Source organism: Lepidochelys kempii, chromosome 4 (genome assembly GCF_965140265.1).
Source record: "Lepidochelys kempii isolate rLepKem1 chromosome 4, rLepKem1.hap2, whole genome shotgun sequence".
NCBI lineage: Eukaryota > Metazoa > Chordata > Testudines > Cheloniidae > Lepidochelys > Lepidochelys kempii.
The window spans coordinates 16,752,893-16,768,148 of record NC_133259.1 but is presented as its reverse complement, the minus strand read 5'-3'; the positions used below and the strand labels follow the sequence as shown (position 1 = coordinate 16,768,148).

The following is a 15,256-nucleotide window of genomic DNA, read 5'->3' as shown; positions in this document are numbered from 1 at the left end:
TCCCTTTGTATCATAGAGGAGCGACGGCTAGAGTGGCCCCTGTCCCTGCGAGAAGGGTCACATGACCCTCTTCCCCTCTGCAGAGCGCCGCCTGCTGCCAGCCAGGTGCAGCCTCTCCGGGACGCGCGATGCCAAGCGCGCGGCCTGCCGAGGAGGCTGGAGTGGGTTCTCACACTGACCCGGGGCGGGGGACTACGCGAGAGGAGGCAGCAGAGCCTCTACTTGGGAGGGGACCCTCAGCCCCCTTCTCCCTCTCCGGGTCCAGGACTACTGGCTCTGAGCTATTTCTTCCTCCCGGCCCCACCCCACTTGGCAGGAGGGGGTCAGTCCAAGAGTTGCACGCCCTGGTTCAGCTGCTGGGCCTGGAAAAGCAGGGTCTCCTGTCTAATGCACTCATATGGACCAGAGGGGGGAAGGGGTGAGTTGTCTCCTTCTCATGGTGTCGCTCTGTCAGTAAAGGAAGGACTCAGGGCCAGGGCCTGATTAGTGGAACATGTTATAGCTCTCAAGTATCGGGGTAACCGTGTTAGTCTGTATCCACACAAACAGTCTGGTGGCACCTTAAAGACTAACAGATTTATTTGGGCATAAACTTTTGTGGGTAAAAAAACACGAAAAAAGTGTGAGGGTGAGAAAACCTGGATTTGTGCTGGAAATGGCCCAACTTGATGATCACTTTAGATAAGCTATTACCAGCAGGACAGTGGGGTGGGAGGAGGTATTGGTTCATATTCTCTGTGTATATATAAAGTCTGCTGCAGTTTCCACGGTATGCATCCGATGAAGTGAGCTGTAGCTCACGAAAGCTCATGCTCAAATAAATTGGTTAGTCTCTAAGGTGCCACAAGTACTCCTTTTCTTTTTCCAAATAAATCTGTTAGTCTTTAAGGTGCCACTGGACTCCTTGATGTTATAACTCTGTTTCCTTCCAAACTGTTTTGCTGGTCAGCTCTGTTTCATGCTAGTCTAAGCATGTCTATCATACAGATGTTATTATCAGAAGATTTCAGACATTGCAGTATTTATTTTCCTTTTCTAATTTTTTTTGTATAGAGTTTATGATAGATGGAAAAGGAGACTAATAATCATACTTTCCCTATTTTACCAATGTGTAATTGAGGTCCAACTTCAGAAGAGCTGAGCCCCCACCTCTCCATTTATTTTAATAGAAGTAGAGTGCTGGGTGCTCCATTGATTTAAATGGGTGACAACACGTAGGCCAAGGGCTGCCCACAGGCAGTTGTTTTCAGGATTGGGCTTCAGCTGGGATCAAGAAAATAGACTGAGTTTATTTTTTTACTCATTCACTAACACTTGGGTGACAAACACTGCAGAGAAATGTTTTAATGGAGACAAAAACAATATATCAATTAGGTTATATCGTTTCAGCTAGGATTTCACTACATTTTAAATTTGTACAGTTACACACTTAAAACTTAGGAAATGTCAAAGTTGCACAAGCAACCTTAACCATTTCACTCTCTCCACTACAATAATTAATGACATGGTCATATGCTATTTCTAAAATATCATACTTTCCCCCGTAAACTTTAATGTTTATTTTGTATGATGTACAGTGAAGAATGCTCTACAGCAGCCATTTCACATTTTCCCCTTTGTGTGTATGTATATATGGTTTTCATGGTCTCTTTTGTCAGTTAAATGCAGATCAAATGGGCAAGAGAAAGTATTGCTCCTGGTTCAAGTCTTCTGAATTAACTCCAATTTTCTCACTCTTGTGCTTTACTGTGGAAATTTCTAGGGTGTGGAGGTGGAAAGCCATTAGTCTCAAAGCTGTGAAGCAAGGTAAATTGTGCTGTAGCATATTTAGCAAATCACAATGCAAACGACAGAGGAGGTGAGAAAAATGCATTCACTGCCTTATAAGTTATTGAATGTTTAGAGTGGAGAGGGAAATTCCCTTGTTTGCCCATACCCTACAAATAAGTGGAGCGTACCTATGATACAGAAGCTGAACAAAATAAGTACATTTCCTTTGCAAGAGCGTGGAGGCCCATGAAAAAACGGCATAGCACCTCAGTACCTCGCACTTGCATAACACCCTTCCTCGAAAGAGGCTCACCCAGTGCTTACAAGGCTGTTACCCCATTTTATAGATGCAGAACCAGACTGCGGAACTACCATCTTTTTTTTAAACCATGTTTTGACTTAAACAGTTCCTCTGCCGAGCTGTGGCATCAGCGACGGCAGCAGTACAGCAGAGCGTGCTAGGAGCGGAGGTGACCGGCGTGAAGGCACTACAAGGCACCGCCACTGCCAGGGCTCTCCCCGCGGGTAGCCACCCAGTGCACACGTAGCGGCGCCATGCACACCTGGCAGCCAAACTCCGCCCTAAGTCTCCCAGCCCGGCCCTGGCCTGCCCCCGGCTTCCCCTCCCACGCAGCGCGGTCGCTCGCCCGGCCTTGGGGTGCAGCGGCACGTGATGGGGTCACGAGCCGACGCGATGCGGTCACGCATCCGGAAGCGCCTTGCGCCGCGGCAGGCAGGAAGGAAGCGCCGGGCATACAAGGGGGAGGGGAGGAGGAGGAGGAGGAGTTGCGCTCGCGCGCTTGCTTGGTGACGCGAAGTCGGTTGCCAGGGTGTCGCTGCGCATTATTATGGGATGTGGCGGTGGAATGGCGATGGGCGCGTGATTTTGAACAAACACGGAACCTGTCCCTGGTGCTGCCGCTGCTGAGAGCGGAGCGCGAGCCCAGGGGGGGAGGAGGAGGGAGCAGCCGCGGCGCGAGCCCGGGGGAGGGGGGAGCGCGAGCCCGGTGAGTGTGAGCGCGGGGGGGCCCCTGCGGGGTGGGGAGGAAGGGAGGGCGCACCAGCCGGAGGGGGAGGGGGTGCCAGGGGGAGCCCAGCGTGTCGCCCTCCGTAGCGCCGCCCAGGCCACCCACCCCGCGGGGCGCCGGGCGGGGGGCTCGCCCGCGCCTTGGCAACAGGGACAGGCCGGGGCGGGGGGCGCTCCCCGCTGTCGCCGCCTGGGCGCCTCTCCCCGGACGGCAGCGCTGTGCGGGCCGCCCCCTGTCAGCGGCCCGCCACACCGGGCGGGCGGCACAGGCCCGGCCAGCGCCGCGGCGCAGCCCCGCGTTGCCTCTCCTGGCCGGCCTGCGCACTCAGCGCGTCGGGCCCGGCACCTCCGGCGGGCAGGGGCTGGGGCGTCCCACCCCCCCAGCTCTTCCCCCGGCCCTGCGTGGGCAGCAGGGGGCTCGATGGGCGGCCTCCGTGCTGGGATCGGGGCGCAACGACCCGGAGAGGCTGCCGGCCTCTGACCCCTGCGCTGGCAGGGGAGGCTGCTGGGCCGGAGCTGTGCCCCGGCAGCGGGTTGGCGCCCGCCACGGTGACCACTGACTGGGGCATGTGCCGTGGTGTGGGTTTAGTTACTCCTTGTCCGTTTGTTACTGTAAATAAACAGTTTCCAGAGACACCGCAGGTGCTGAAAGTGAAAAATAAAATCATTTGATATGTGTGACTGTTTAATTGTTATGACAAATATGTTGGCATTTTATAGTAACTTGTAGAATAACTAGTAGCTTTATTTATGTCGCTCTGTTAACCATAGACAATTTTAAGGAATTCAAGAGTTCAAAAGAACTGAGATTTACTGTGAGATGGGGTTTTTTTGAGCAAAGATCAAAAGGAGAGAAAAACAGGACTAACAGTTTGGGGCTTTATTACATCAATCTCTTCTTAAAAAAAAAAAAAAAATCAAATCCATTAATGTACATGGGATTTTCACTTCCCCTGCATGCCACAATGTATAAATAAGGAAGTTTATACATGGGGCAGTGTAGAGTAGAAATAAATAATGAATCATTGCAAAAGTTCATTTTAGATATGCATCTCTGAAGTGCAAAATGGTATGCCACATCTCAAATTGTCAGCTCCTTCTTTATTATGGTAGTGTTTTTCTAATTTGAGAATAGTAAAAACAATGGCAACACTATGGGAAGATGAATCTATAGACATTTTTTAGATAATGGCTGAAATTAGGTCAAATTTATAACTGGAAATTAAATAGGTAAATGCAGTGACTTGCCTGAAACTGGTGTACCTGACAACACCCTCCTATTCAAAGAGGAGAGGAGGTTCTCTGCTCACTCAGTGTTGAAGCCCTGATAATATTCCTTCACCTTTGTAGCCTCACTTTTGCATGGTTTGGGGACCCTTTGCGGGGGTGGGGGGGAATAGCTTCTAAGTATTGCTGAGCATTCCTGCCTTGGGGTTGAGTATTCTGCTCCATAGTACCATTATATTTGCCTTAATTTCTGAGGTATTGATAATTTGGCTGTTTAGTTTTCCTTTGAGTTGTAACTTTGTCCAGGAGTTCTGTGCCAGTTTTATAGCTGCTGGCACATTCCTCCCCACTTCTCAAAAAGAAGAAAATATAAACCAGTTGGAATCAGATGCAACAGTACTTGTGTCACTTCGCATGTTCCGTGTCTACCATATGTTGGGTTGGGAAGGAATTTTCCCAAGTCAGATTGCCAGTGACCTTGCAGGTTTTTCACTTTCTGCTGTAGTATGGGTACAGGTCACTTGATCCAAATTATCTGGGTATATCTCACTTAATCAGTTCCCTGCTATTGTAGGTGCCTTGAGCATTGGTGCACCTCAGTCCCTCTTATCCTGTGCCTGTGTTACATACGTGTAGGACTTGTCTACACTACAAAAAAAAGTCAACCTAAGTTAGGTCAAAATACAGCAATCGCAGTAATTACTGTGATGGTTCATGTCCATTATATGCCTCCTCTGTCAGTGGTGTGCATCCTCACCAGGAGGCTTCCACTGATAACTTTAGGTTTCAGAGTAGCAGCCGTGTTAGTCTGTATTTGCAAAAAGAAAAGGAGTACTTGTGGCACCTTAGAGACAAACAAATTTATTTGAGCATAAGCTTCCGTGAGCTACAGTGCACATCATTGGATGCATTCAATGGAAAATACAGTGGGGAGATTTATATATAGAGAGAACATGAAACAATGGGTGTTACCACTTAAGATGAGCTATTACCAGCAGGAGAGCAGGGGGTGGGGTGGGGTGGGGTGGGTGGGGGGGACGGGATCTTTTGTAGTGATAATCAAGGTGGGCCATTTCCAGCCGTTGACAAGAACATCTGAGGAACAGTGGGGGGTGGGCTGGGGGAAATAAACATGGGGAAATAGTTTTACTTTGTGTAATGACCCATCCACTCCCACTCTCTATTCAAGCCTAAGTTAATTGTATCCAGTTTGCAAATTAATTCCAAATTCAGCAGTCTCTCGTTGGAGTCTGTTTTTGAAGTTTTTTTGTGTCCATTTATTCTTTTACGTAGAGACTGTCCAGTTTGACCAATGTACATGGCAGAGGGGCATTGCTGGCACATGATGGCATGTATCACAGTGGTAGATGTGCAGGTGAACGAGCCTCTGGTAGTGTGGCTGATGTGATTAGGCCCAATGATGGTGTTCCCTGAATAGATCTGTGGACACAGTTGGCAACGGGCTTTGTTGCAAGGACAGGTTCCTGGGTTAGTGGTTCTGTTGTGTGGTTGGTGGTGAGTATTTGTTTCAGGATGGGGGGCTGTCTGTAAGCAAGGACTGGCCTGTCTCCCAAGATCTGTGAGAGTGATGGGTTGTCCTTCAGGATAGGTTGTAGATCCTTGATGATAACTCTGTGGCCTAGAGCCCCCACCCAGGTGGAGAGCCAACAGGCAATGTCAGTAATGTAATGTCTGTGCAGACATCGTGTTGCCCTAACTGCATCGATCTAAGCTCTACGCTGCTCATGGAGGTGAAGTTAATAGTTCGGTGTAATGGGTGACATACATTCGCAGTAGCAACGTTCTAGTGTAGACACTTACAAAGTTAGGTTGATGTAAACTGCCTTATGTTGACCTAACTGTACTGCAGACCAACCCTTAGTTTCTTGTATGCTGTAATATTTTAGTCTAATTTGGGTTGTTCGGTTTAGTGTGTGGGCAGCCTATGATATACTGGAGGTCAGAATAGGTGATCTGATGGTTCCCTCTGGGCTTAAACTCTATGACTTTGAAGGATCTTGTATGTTGGTCACTTCTTGTCTGAAATAGGGGCAGTCCTAGAATTCTTGGCCTGAGAGTAATTAATTTTTTTATTCATACTTCTTGTTGTGCTCTAACTAAAAACATACGCCTATTAAAATAATATTTTGTAGGCATGTTTTTTCACAAGACTGATATTTCCTGATACATTTTATAAAATGGCCCTGATGTTTTAGAAGTGTTGAATGGAAAAAACAAAACAGATAGTTGGATACCATGGTACAGTAGTCTACTGTCAGAATGGGTCACTTTCTGTTACTTTGTACTTCCATACAATCATCTAGAATTTTAACTTTTGGGGAGGGATCTTAATTTAATCAGCTGTGAAGTTTTCAAAATGAAAACAACTCCAACAAATGTAACCTGCAGTCAAATATTTCCCCTTTCCCTAAGTGTCAAAATCTTTGGCTGAGCTCTGCTATTTTTCTGCCATCTTTTTATTTTTGTCATGAGCTATGCGTGTTGGCCAAGGTGCCGCCAGGTTGGTTCTCTGATTCACAGGTGCTAGGAGAGATTCAGGGTGAGGCGTGTTGTTCAGGAACTCACGCAGCAAGGCATGCAGCTGTCTCACGGTCAGCCCGTACAGCGGCTTGTGTTCTTGCCCTTGTGCTAGTTACAGGCGTCGCATCCCGGTAATAACTTGTATTTCTAAAACTCCTACCTCTTCCCCTTCCCCCATTTGGTGTCTGTCACTCACTTCCTTGTCACTCACGAGCAACTCTCCGCCCCTTTCTCCCTGGGCGGAGGGCGGAGGGCTGGTGGGGGGCTAGGGGGATGGGGTGGGAGGAGCGCTGCCCCCGCCCCCGCCCTGTCCTGGCCCCTGCTGCCGGGACCCTCCGCGCTCCCCGGCCCGGCGCGGGGCATAACGGCGGGGGGCGGGGCGGGGCTCCCGGGGGGCGGGGCGGGGCGGGCGGGGCTCCCGGGGGCGGGGGCCGCGCTTGGTGCCGAGCTGGGATGCGATGGTGATGACGAGGTGAAAATGGCGGATCTTTCGAAATCCAATCCCGGCCCCTGACATACCAGCCTCGGCAGCAAAACAGCCCCAGCGGCTTCCCCCCCCGCTCCGCCTGCCGCTGCCAGAGGCCGGCCGGCCGGCCGCCCCCGGCCCCTCGTGCTCCGGGACCAGCCGCCGAGCCCCTCCCTGCCCAGCCGGAGCTTGGCTTCCTGCCGCCGCTTCGCCTGAGCGGTGAGACACCCCCCGCTCCGCCCCGCAGCGGCTGGGGCTTGTGCCCTGGGGACGGGGCTGGCCTGGCCGGAAAGGTAATGAGAGCAGGGACTCCTGCTCGGGCGGTGCAGGGGGGAGAGAACTGGGAGCTGCTGCTCAGGCCTAACCCACCTCCCAAGGACTGAGCTTCTGCTTGACCTGTGCAGTGGTATCTAAGGGGGTTCCAACAAATGACTCGGTGTGTCATCCCCTACAACCTGCCTTGAGACAACAGGGTGCCTCGTGCAGGGAGAAAGAAATATGACTCATTGTGCCAGCTTTATTTATTTATAGATATAAAAATAAAGGATGGGGGGTGTATATTAAAGTACTTGTGGGGATATTAGGGCTTTAAAAATAATAAGCAATTGCTTTCTCTGAAGGGGGTGTCACTGATATTCATCCTGGGTGGACTGCGATAGAGACTAAAATCCTTTTATAAAGTCTGGCTGCTCCTAGGATTGCTGTGATCATCAAATACTATTTATATAGTGCAGTTGATCTTTAAAGCCCTAGTCAAGCACCTGCGCACAATGTGCATCCCCTTTACCAGGTGTAAAAGGCCAGTGAGATAGTATTATGGCACCATACTGTTTGTATCAGTATTTCTCACTGTTTGTTTTTTAAAAAAACAAGTGGTTTTGTTGATACACCACTGTTCTGAAAGAATAACATCTATTAAAGTTGTGAATGAGGTTAATGATACAAAGTAACTGTCAGGGTTATAATCTGGTGTTTAGTCACCACAGGTTTATGCTGAGGTTCAACAGAAATTCCTAGTCAACATCAAAATATATCATCCATATTGTAGAGATAGCAAAGAGAGACACTCACAGACAAGGTGGGTGAGATAATATTTTTTGTCTCTAATATCATAGGACCAGTACAGCTACCCCACTGCATACAGATAGCATATGGCATTTTTGTTCAAGATCTGTTCACTTTGCCATATTTAGAGTTAGGAGTCATGTTGTAGCATTGTTTGGTTTTGCTTCTGTAGGTGGTACCTAGCTGGGTTAGAGCCACCCTTCCAAGCTCTAGCAGAGATCCTGAGAGGTACTGAACAGGATTCCCATTGCTCAGAATTTATGAGGGGCACGCCCCAGAGTACAGTCCTACCTGGGTAGTATAAAATGTTTGGAGTTTTGTTATAAGAGTACACAGAGTATATTTGATAGTTCAGCCAGGCCCTTAGACCTCTTTTATTACCTGTTTCTATAACTTTCTGAAAAAAATTTGGGCTTAATTTTGTGCATTATTTAAATAGAATTCATCCTATTTTTTAAAAATCTCATACAGTAGAACCTTGGGCTCAGGAACGAAGGTTGTTTGTTGCTCTGAAATGTTCGCAACTCCGAACAAAATACTAGGGTTGTTCTTTCAAAAGTTTACAACTGCACATTGATTTAATACAGCTTTGAAACTTTACTAAGCTGAAGAAAATTGCTGGTTTTAACCATCTTAATTTAAATGAAACAACCACCAGAGAAGTTTCCTTACTTTGTCAATTTTTTAAAAAACTTTCCTTTTATTTTAGTAGTTTACATTTAACAGTACTGTACAGTAGCTCTTTCTTTTTGTCCTTGCTGCCTGATTGCATACTTCCAGTTCCAAATGAGGTGTGTGGTTGACCAGTCAGTTCAGAACTGAGGTTCTACTGTACTTGTTGTGAACTTTGTTCTCAGTGAGGCCAAGGGCCTTTAACATAGAATATCAGGATTGGAAGCGACCTCAGAAGATCATCTAGTCCAACCCCCTGCTCAAAGCAGGACCAATCCCCAATTTTTGCCCCAGATCCCTAAATGCCCCCCTCAAGGATTGAACTCACAACCCTGGGTTTAGCAGGCCAATGCTCAAACCCCTGAGCTATCCCTCCTCCCTTGTGATCCATCCCCTGTCATCCAGTTCCAGATTCTGGTGGCCAGAAGTTTAGTTGAGTCTCTGACTAGCTTGGCTAATAGCCAGTGATGGACCTACTCTCCATGATCTTATCTCATTCTTTTTTGAGCCTACTTATACTTTTGGCCTTCACAACATCCCCAGCAAGGAGTTCCATGGGTTGACCGTGCATTGTGTGAAGTACTTCCTTCGGTTTGTTTCAAACCTGCTGCTTATTAATTTTATTGGACGACCCCTCGTTACGTTATGTGAAGGGGTAAATAACACTTCCCTATTCACTTTCTCCACACTATTCATGATTTTATAGACCTCTACCACATCCTCCCCTTAGTCAAAACAGTCCCTATCTTTTTAATCTCTCCTTGTATGGAAGCTGTTCCATACCCCTAAGCATTTTTGTTGCCCTTCTCTGTACTTTTTCCAGTTCTAATACCTTTTTTGAGATGGGGCGACCAGAACTGTGCACAGTATTCAAGGTGTGTACGTACCATAGATTTATATAGTGGCGTTATATTTTCTGTTTATTCCTTTCCTAATGGTTCCTAACATTCAGTTCGCTTTTTTGACTGTCGCTGCACATTAAGTGGATGTTTTCAGAGAACTATCCACAGTGACTCCAAGATCTCTTTCTTGAGTGGCAACAGTTAATTTACAGGTTTCAGAGTAGCAACCGTGTTAGTCTGTATTCGCAAAAAGAAAAGGAGTATTTGTGGCACCTTAGAGACTAACAAGTTTATTTGAGCATAAGCTTTCATGAGCTACAGCTCACTTAGACTCATTTTATATGCAGTTAGGATTAATTAGCTGGTGGCCAGAGCTAATTTTCTTGTTTTCTTTCTCAGCTCTTTCTTTCTCAGCTCTTCCCAAGAGGGGGGTGAAAGGGCTTGAGGGTACCTCACAGAAAGGAATTCCCAAGTGCTCCTTCCTGGGTTCAAAGGCTTTTTTTTTTTTTTTTTTTTGGCGCATTTGGGTGGTGAAGAAACAGATTAACAGAGCCAGAAGGGTACCCAGAAGTCACCTTCTACAGGATAGGCCCAACAAAGAAAGTAACAGAATGCCACTAGCAGTCACCTACAGCCCCCAACTAAAACCTCTTCAGCACATCATCAAGGATCTACAACCTATCCTGAAGAACAGCCCCTCACTCTCACAGACCTTGGGAGGAACATGTTGTGACAGAATGGGCATTGTCTATTATTTGTATGAATCTTGCCTATGCTGCAGTTTCCCTCATATTTTGCAAGGCTACCCAGTGGGAGGATGAAAGAACTGTTTGCTCTCATGTTTGAAGACATTGTTTTAGAAATGTTAAGTACTTTATTCTAAAATCTCATGACACACTCAGTACATGGATATACCATGTTTTTTTTAAACCCACTGAAAGATGGAACTCTAGATAGATCTGCAGACGCGTAGGTGTATCTGGAATGCAGTACACTGAAATGCAGGGTCAACTGGTTAAAAGGGACCCATTAGACTTGTTTTGAATTCTGAGCCTTCTTCAAACTTAAGTATCATCCCTCCTCCCCACTCATGGTGCAACATAGTATTATTTAGAAGGGTTTGTCCTTATTAACTCTTTGAAGGAGTTGAAACTGATTGTACTGTAGGTATTCTGAACTTTAGGTTTCAGAAACTATTGCTCCATACAGAGAATGTAAAACATGAAAGATTAGTGGAATGCCACAAGAGGAGGAGGAGAAAAGCTGCTAGAGGTTTGGTGCTTCTTCCCTTATCACTTCAAAGCCACATCTACACTAGCAAGCTAACAGCGGCACAGCTATACTGCTGTAAGGTCGCTCGTGTAGCCCCTCTATGCCAACAGGAAAGAGCTCTCCCGTTGACATAATAAAACCACCTCCACACATGGCAGAAGCTCTCCTGCCAACATACCAGTGTGCACACTACCACTTTGCCAGCGAAATTTACATTGCTGTCATAAATATAAAGGGAAGGGTAACCACCTTTCTGTATACAGTGCTGTAAAATCCCTCCTGGCCAGAGGCAACATCCTGTTACCTGTAAAGGGTTAAGAAGCTCAGCTAACCTGGCTGGCACCTGACCCAAAGGACCAATAAGGGAACAAGATACTTTCAAATCTTGGAGGGGGAAAGGCCTTTGTGCTCTTTGGTTACGTGTTTGTTCTCTCTTGGGACTGAGAGAGGCCAGACAGAAATCCATCTTCTCCAACCCACCCTAATCCAAGTCTCCAATATTGCAACCAGTATAGGTAAGCCAGGCAAGGCAGATTAGTTTATCTTTTGTTTTATGTGAATTTTCCCTGTATTAAGAGGGAGATTTATTCCTGTTTTCTGTAACTTTAAGGTTTTGCCCAGAGGGGCATCCTCCGTATTTTGAATCGGAATACCCTGTAAAGTATTTACCATCCTGATTTTACAGAGGTGATTCTTTTACCTTTTCTTTAATTAAAATTCTTCTTTTAATAACCTGATTGATTTTTCATTGTTCTTAAGATCCAAGGGTTTGGGTCCGTGTTTACCTGTACAAATTGGTGAGGATTATCATCAAGCCTTCCCCAGGAAAGGGGATATTTTGGGGAAAGACGTCTCCAAGTGGTCTCTTTCCCTGTTTTGTTTAAAACGCCTGGTGGTGGTAGCATAGGGTTCAAGGCCAAGGCAAAGTTTGTACCTTGGGAAAGTTTTAACCTAAGCTGGTAAGAATAAGCTTGGGGGTCTTTCATGCAGGTCCCCACATCTGTACCCTAGAGTTCAGAGTGGGGAAGGAACCCTGACAATCGCTCAGAGGGGTGGTTCCCCCCACACCCTCCACAAGCAACATAAGTACATGGCCTAACTCTTCATGTTAGAGACTTTCCCTCTCCTGGATTTAAGATGGTATTAGAGCTGGCCTATGGTAATGGCCCTGCACTTAGTTTTGTCTAGATTAATAACCAGACGAAGAGGTGCCCTATGAGTCTGATGGCCTTTGTGATGCTTATAGGTAATGTACACAGGGCACTGACCTACTGAGTCCTTTTTTCTGCTAAATTTAATATACTAGCATATTCACAAATACTCTTTGTACGTACGAACAATTTTTCTGGGTATTTATACATTGCTTATTAAGGTTGTGTGAGCACATAGATTGTTAGAATGCAAGAATCAAATACTCCAGTACTCTTAAGTTGTTTTGTTTGGCAGATGTTAGATACTTAAATACCCTATTAGTGCATGGAACATGTTTGTCATATCAGATCAAACTACTAATAGCGTCAACACTTGATGCTTCACAGCAGAGCTTTAATATTTCACCTCCTCTTGATAGCCAGGGATAGATAAAGCTGGGAATAGAAGGTCCTGGGAATTCTTCCATGGAAATGGGCCTAGATCCTGATTAGATGCTCCATCTTCTGTTTCAACTACTGAATGGTTGATGACTTATGATACTCCTCCTTCCCTCTAGCTGGAAAGATGAGCTTATGGCTAAGGGACTCAGGAGGAAAATGTTCAATTTTTTGCTCTGCCTTCAGATATGATGTGTGAACCCAGGCTAGTCACTTAGTCATGTGTGTCTACTCCCTCTTCTGCAATAAATGGGATATTACTCTCCTACTTCTCAGGGAGGATACGTTTGATATTTGAAGAGCTCAGATTCTACAGGGCTGGGCACCATATGAGTACCTACATAGAGGAACATCTTATTGCTGCTTTCCTCTGCTCAAAAGCTCCTGAGGGAAGTGAGAAAAAATGATCTCCATTAACAGTTTTTTGGGTTGTCCTCTCTTGTGACTAACTTATCTGCCTCTGTTCATAGTTTTCCAAATCAGCAGTGTAAAACTGATGTGATTCTTGTTTGCACTGCTGTGCATAGCATTCTGAATAGCAGCAGTGAAAATGACTAGAATCTTGTTAATCCAACAGTGCTGCTTATTAAAGCTATCAACAGCAACAGATTAAGTCTGTCTGCATAGACTCATACCCTTTAAGGTCAGAAGGGACCATCATGATCTAGTCCAAGGGGTCTCAAACTTGATTGCACCACATCCCCCTTCTGACAGCAAAAATTACTATTGACCCCAGAAGGGGGAGACCGAAGCCTGAGCCTACCCCAGTCCTACCGCCCAGGGTGGGGAACGCAAAGCCTGAGCGCCACTGCTCGTCGTGGGGAAAGTGGTCAAAGCTGAAGCCTAAGGACTTCCGCCCCAGCCAGAGGGCCTGAGCCCCAACGGCCTGGGCTCAATCCCTTGGGCTTTGGCCCTGAGCCCCAGCAAGTCTTAGCCAGCCCTGACAATCCCATTAAAATGGGGTTGTGACCCACAATTTGAGAACTGCTGATCTAATCTGACCTGTCCATTGCAGGCCACAGAGCCTCACCCACCCACTATGTAATAGATTCCTGACCTCTGGCTGAGTTATTGAAGTCCTCAAATCATGGTTTAAAGAGACTTAAAGTTACAGACTCCACCATTTGCACTAGTTTAAACCTGCAAGTGACCTATACCCCAGGCTGCAGAGTAAGGCAAAAAATCCACAGGATCTCTGACAGTCTAACCCCAGGGGTAAAGTCCTTCCTGACCCAAATACAGGTTAACTTTCTAATGCAAAGGTAATGTAGTTTTAAGACCAGCGTTGCTAGTAATGTAAAGGGATACATCTGCGTTATATGGCATACTCACCACATATGCACCCCCTTGAGTCAGGGTGTTGTTACCATAGCTTTTTCTCCAACACTCTCTGCAGGCCATGTGTCTTTGCACATCCTTGACTCCCAAGGTCTTCTGTGGCTTGGCCTTCTGGGCAAGTCACATAAAAGTTCTAAATCTCTTCTGGGATGACCAAAAAAAGTCTACTGAAAATCCAAATAAACCTCTAAACTAGTGAGTCATCCACCCACTCAGACTCCACTGAAGTACTCTTACTGGCCCTGCCTTGGGCTTCCCTCCTACAGGTGCCTAACCCATTCGTGCAGAGTGCCTCCTCAGTTGTTCCTTGTTTAGCAGGGTTTCCCCTACTGCCTCCTCTTTCTGGGAACTCCAGCAGCTTTCCATAGGCCTCTCTTATGCTCTTTCTAGGCCTTGCCTTAGGGTTCACACCCCAGGGAACTATTTTGGTCGAATGGGTTCTTTCCTGGAAGAGTGTACTGCCTTTTCTGCAATCATTCCCAAAGTCTGCTTATAAGGTCCAGCTGACTAACAGCTCAGATCTAGTTTTGGCCAGGAGGCAATAAAGCATTCACCCAATAGGTATGGATCCTGTTGCTAATTGGGTTCACCCACCACAGTCACCTCCTCCTCCTCCTCCTCTAGCAGGTGATAGAGATTCACCCAATCACGGTCTGCTTGACATCTAGTCAGTTTTTAAAAAGAGTTTATAGTACTTTCAGTATCGTACCTACTCCCTAAATTCTTACTGCCAGTCTTCATGGTTTTAATATCCGATTTAACTATAAAACATTTTCTTTCCCATTTGTGTGAAAGACTCGCACAAAGAGGGTAACTGATTATACAAGGGAGGTAGTGAAACTGATCACACACAAAGCATGCCAAAGTGGTCAAATGCACAAGGTAAGCAAGTTGAAAAAAAATTTTTTATGTAATCTTTCACTTACAGTAATTAGAGGCGTTACTTGTAACAGTAGTAGATAAAAATATTTTCAGATATAAGATTTTAAGTTGGTGTCTCTCTAATTTTTTTTTAAATGAAATCTTTAATTCTGCAGAAATAGCTGATTAGGGAAAGATTCCTACTGGTATGAGGGCAAACTGATTTTTCAAGCCATGCTTTTGAAGAAGAGAACCACCTGACCCCCCTGTAATGAACCTAACTAATGCTGACATGACTTACTAGTTTTCTCATCTTTAGAAATTAAGTATATGAGACCTATATTGCCTAATACATCCTATATTGATGACATTTTATAGTTGATAATTTAAATGCACAAAACTAATGAAATTGTCATGACTCCCACTGTTGTATACCTTGCCCATCTTGTACAGATGCAGTACCTTACTTGAATATGAGTTCTGTTACACATAAAGGCATACATTTAATAACATAGAGAAGTACAGAATAATAGATAAGAGTGAGGGAGATGAGTTGTAGTTGCCTTGAGAGAACCATAACTTTGAA

General features: G+C 46.0%; 1 protein-coding gene across 5 annotated transcripts in view; it reads left to right on the top strand.

Annotated features, from left to right (window-relative positions):
• The first annotated feature begins 2,592 nt into the window (after nt 1–2,592).
• LIN54 (lin-54 DREAM MuvB core complex component) overlaps nt 2,593–15,256 on the top strand; it is a 63,470-nt gene continuing 50,806 nt past the window's right edge. For 3 of the 5 annotated variants that reach the window (XM_073340517.1, XM_073340518.1, XM_073340513.1), the window contains exon 1: nt 7,044–7,324. The gene's annotated coding sequence lies outside the window, so the exon portion shown is untranslated. The other 2 variants (XM_073340514.1, XM_073340516.1) reach the window with 2 other exon arrangements.